We start from the raw sequence: 4908 nt of genomic DNA, 5'->3' as shown, positions 1-4908 counted from the left end.
CTTCATGAAGTATATTGAAGACACAGTTGGATGGGTTTTTGCATGGTAGGGGAATTAAAGGTAGTCGGGATAATGCAGGTTGGTGGAGCTGTGATCTTAATGAATGACGAAGCAGGCTTGACCAAAAGGTCCTCTCCTCCTGCTTCTGTTACTATGAATCTGCAATACTGCGTTTCCCGCGACAGCAGTTTTCCCACGGCACAAAGGAGGTTTTCTAAAATAAATTTAAACCCATTGCTTTGCTTGAACTCAAACTGCATTGACTTGGAGGAGAGTGGGATTTGCAAAGTGTCCTCCCCTCCACACGTGCCTCAACCTCAGGGCAGCTGTCCGGCCCGCCTCCATTGTTGACGTCACAATGCGGATGCAGCCCTGTCAGTTTCAGAGTGAAACTTCCTCTCTCTGGGCAATATCTGGGAGCAAAGCAATGTCACACCCTTTCCATATACCATCCTCCAGCAGCGAGGGGGGAGGGGAGGTAGGGGTGGGTGAAACACTGTTCACTTGTAGCAACTGGAGTGAATCCAGGGAGGGGGCAGACACTCCAAAGGTGCTCAAATACTTTCTATCTCTCTTAAAGCTATTTTCCTTGTGTATTCACTTAGTTTGGCACGTGTACAGTTTGCACTCTCGAAAAGGATTGCTTCTTTACTCATGTTCACAACTAAAAGGTTAGATTCTCATGGATCTGAGCAGCATTTAAGGGATTGGCACGTGTTAAAAAAAATTGCAGGCCCGCTGAGGCATGTGGCTCGTTGGTCTAGGGGTATGATTCTCGCTTCGGGCCTCCTGCTGCGTGGACGTGCGAGAGATCCCGGGTTCAAATCCCGGACGAGCCCTTGCTTCTTACATTGCCTTGTGCGAAAACGGCCAATCAATTCTCTCAAAAAGCAGCTTCGTTCAACGAGATCCGACTTCCTGAGTCGGGGATGGAGCAGAGCTACCATTACAATGAACGCGGCAAGGGCAACACTTATTCAAAGCGAAAACAAGTTTTACTTCACACACAGGGTTCTGGGCGTTTGGAACGCGTTGCCAGCAGAGGTGGTAGAGGCAGGCACGGTAGATTTATTTAAGATGCGTCTGGATAAATGCATGAGTGGGTGGAGTAGAGGGATACAAATACTTAGGAATTGACCAACAGGTTTAGACAGTACATTTCGATCGGCTCAGGCTTGAAGGGCCTGTTCCTGGGCTGTAAAACTTCTTTGTTCTTTGTTCTATATGATGTATATCTGATATTGTTGGCTGTTTTAAAAGTTTCTTTGTAATTATTATTCACCTTCTAATGTAGTAATGGAGTTACGTCCTTTTTTGTCATAATTTTTTATTTAATAGGTCAGCAGGAAGTCATTCAGCAATTTTACTGCCTTTCTTTTCTCCAGCAGTCTTAACATTTCATTTTCATATCCTTGATTCAGCTCCATTTCCAGCATCTTTGTAGGCAGTTTGTTCCATGTTATTGTCACTGAAATGAAGTTTTCCTCCATACACACCTAAGCCTATCTGTCTGCAAGAGGGTTTTCAGGTTTCTGTGGCTGGGATAATATGTGATCAGCAGGCATCTGGCAATCTACAGGAATTGCCACCTATGTTATGTTCATTTAACTGTACTGACAGTGATCACTTAATTTGTGATTTTTCTTTGCAGGAAGACGTGCAGAAAGAAATCTGAAAGCAAATGATACATCAACTTCTGACAGAGCCACTTGATTCATTGGGCCTTGAATATCAGCACCCATTCCAATCAAGAAGACATGTTTGCTTTTGTTTGCTTGAAAGATTTTGGACACTGGTGTGGCAGGAAGAATACTGAGACGCCGGAGTGAGGGAGATTCAGTGCGCTGACTGTGAAAAGTGCTTCAAACCATTTACTCAGCTATAGGGAATCAAAATCTCACCCCTCACTGTGGGAAAGACTATGTCCCCGTTCTGTTTGTAATTTCAAACCCAGAGCAACACAAGGAAAGCTCCCTCAATGGGGAAGCCGTGGAAATGTGGGGACGGTGGGAAAGGATTCCTTTCCCCATCCGTGCTGGAAACCCACAGACTCATTCACACCGGGAGAGGCCATTCACCTGCTCAGTGTGCAGGAAGGGCTTCAGTCGGATCAGCCATCTGCAGACGCACGAGTGGGTCCACAAGGGAGAGAAGCCATTCGCGTGCCCCATGTGCGGGAGAGGGGTCACTCAGACAGCTGCACTGCTGACCCACCAGCGGGTCCACACCGGAGAGAGGCCATTCACCTGCTGTCAGTGCCGGAAAGGATTCACCTGCTCCTCCCACCTGCGGAGGCACCAGTGAGTTCACGCGCCATCGCAGGGGGATTGAACGAACGATGGCCGAGTGCCAAGTGCTTATGCACGAAACGCGATTCTCCTGCCCCTTGGATGCTGCCTGACCTGCTGAGCTTTTCCAACACCACGCTCTCGACTCTGATCTCCAGCATCTGCAGTTTTCACTTTCTCCTCGAGGGCAAGGTTGGACTTGTCTTTTATTCACTCATTCACTCCTTACAGCCTCTCCTTTGTTGTGGCCTAACTGCACATACATCAATGCAAGTTTCAGAAAGATTTTTGCAGCTTTTTTTTGGAAAAAATAGCATTCTTCCCGACTTTAACGAAGTTTCTGAATATACGGTTTTAGTTATTCTCAATTTTAAATATCAACTATTTCCCACATGCCGTGTTTCCCAGGTAAAGTCATCACCATCCATTCTCTATCTCCCCTGAGAAAGACTTCATACCGCGATCAAAGAGGGCTGAGGCACGAGAAAGGACGATTGTGGGGGTGCGGGGGATAAGGGGGTCGCTGGTGATGGTGGAGAAAGGAGGGAAATGGACAGGGGAACAGACTGGGGTTCAGAGCGTTGGGGGGAGAATAGAGGGTGCAGTGTGAGGAGAGAGAATGGGCAGGGGGCAGTGAATGGGGAGAAAATGGACAGGGGGCAGAATGTGAAGAGAGAGACGGCACAAATGCCACCTTCTCCAGGCCTGGTGTCAATGTCCCACGAACTGGAACCCACTCCTCCCACATTTCTCAATATACACGTGGCTAAGGCAGTGGAACCATATCATCCCTCCAGGCCATTCACACCGACCTTCCCAACAGCATCCCACTTAGACTCACTCGATTACGCTACAGCCCTGCAGTTCCCCATGGCTATTTCCTGATGAAGGGTTTTGCCCGAAACGTCGATTCTCCTGGTCCTCGGATGCTGCCTGACCTGCTGTGCTTTTCCAGCTCCACACTCTCGACCCTAATCTCCAGCATCTGCAGTCCTCACTTTCGCCCAGTAAGGGGTGAATGTTCTATTCCTAGTCTTTTAGATCTTTTAAAATCTTTCCCCCACACCCTAAGCCTTTACCCTCTAGTTTTGGAATACCTCTACCCTGGGGAAAGGACAGAAACGTTGAGAAGCCAGACAAAATGCAAAAGAAATAAAATGTAGAGCCACAGGGAAAAAAATCGGCCAAACAAAATAGCGTCGGCATTTGTCTCCCGTATTCGCATTTGGACGCTTAATATTTGTTATGATCGGGAGGTGCCTGTGTTGGACTAAGGTGTACGTGCTCAACGTTGGACTGCTGTGCTGTATCAGAGTTGAATATTGTGGCGCTGGAAAACCACAGCAGGTCAGGCAGCAACTGAGGAGGAGGAGGGTTGACGTTTCGGGCACGAGCCCTACATCAGGAGTGACGTGTGGATAGACAAAGAGGCCTCAGTGTCCTTCTACACCAGTCACTGCCAGTTGTCAGAAAGTGCAGCAAGCAATGAACAAAGCAAGTGGTATATCAGCGAGAGGAATTGAGTTCAGAAGTGAGGATGTCTTCCTGCAGTTAGGTCGGTTATTGAATTTATTCAAGGCTGAGTTCATGTGACTTTGAAGAACGAAGAAGTTATGGGAGGAGGCAAGAAAATGGTTTTAAGACCAGTACAGAGCAGTTACAGAGCCATACAGCACAGAAACAGACCATTCAGTCGAACACGTCCATGCTGATGGTGTTCTGAAACTAAACTGGTCCCACCTGCCAATGATTGGCCCATATCCCTCCGAACTGTCCCTATTCATGTACTTATCCAAATGCCTTTTAAACATTGTAACTGCACCAGCATCCAGCAACTCCTCTGGACATTGATTCCTCACACGATCTACTCTTTATCTTTTAGAAAAAAAGGTGCCCCTCATGTCTTTTTAAAATATTTCTTTCTTCACCTTCAAAATTTGCTCCCTAATCTTGAAACACCCACACTAGGGAAAGAATACTTGCCGTTCACCTCATTTATACCTCTCATGATTTTATAATCCTCTCTAAGGTCACCTCTCAATCTCTGATGCTCCAGTGAAAAAAGTCTCAGCCTATCCATCTAGATGCAGGTATGTTTATATCCAGTTATGAACTGTTCAATGCTGGTGCCAGCTGGAAATATAAATGACCTATTCCTACTTCCAATTCTCTCACTGTGTCCAGGACAGCAGGAGACCATACAACATAGGTGCAGAAATTAAGCCATTTAGTCCATCAGATCTGCTCCACCATTCAATCACGGCTTATATGTTTCTCAACCCCATTTTGAAATATGGATTTTGGAAAGGCAGATCAGGGCAGGATCTACACATTTAATGGGGAGTGTTGTTGAATAAACATACCTTGGAGTGCTGGTTCATAGTGGAGTCGCAGGTAGACAGGATAGCAAAAAAGGTATTTGGTATATTTGCTTTTATAGGTCAGTGCATTTCAATATAGATGTTGGGAGGTCATGTTGCGGCTGTACAGGACATTGATTAGGCCACTTTTGGAATACTGCATTCGGTTCTGGTTTCGCTGCTACAGGAAAAGTGTTACAAACTTTTGCAAGGATTTGGAAAAGATTTACAAGGCTATTGCCAAAGTTGGAGGGTTTGAT

At 46.4% G+C, this 4908-nt stretch overlaps 1 non-coding gene across 1 annotated transcript; it reads left to right on the top strand.

The window, feature by feature from the left end:
• The first annotated feature begins 749 nt into the window (after positions 1-749).
• On the top strand, positions 750-839 carry trnap-cgg (transfer RNA proline (anticodon CGG)). Its single transcript is given in 2 exon segments — positions 750-785; positions 804-839. It is a non-coding gene; the product is annotated as a tRNA-Pro (tRNA).
• Positions 840-4908: the final 4069 nt, after the last annotated feature.

Source organism: Hemiscyllium ocellatum, unplaced genomic scaffold (assembly GCF_020745735.1).
Source record: "Hemiscyllium ocellatum isolate sHemOce1 unplaced genomic scaffold, sHemOce1.pat.X.cur. scaffold_3994_pat_ctg1, whole genome shotgun sequence".
NCBI lineage: Eukaryota > Metazoa > Chordata > Chondrichthyes > Orectolobiformes > Hemiscylliidae > Hemiscyllium > Hemiscyllium ocellatum.
This window is presented reverse-complemented; position numbering and strand designations above follow the sequence as displayed.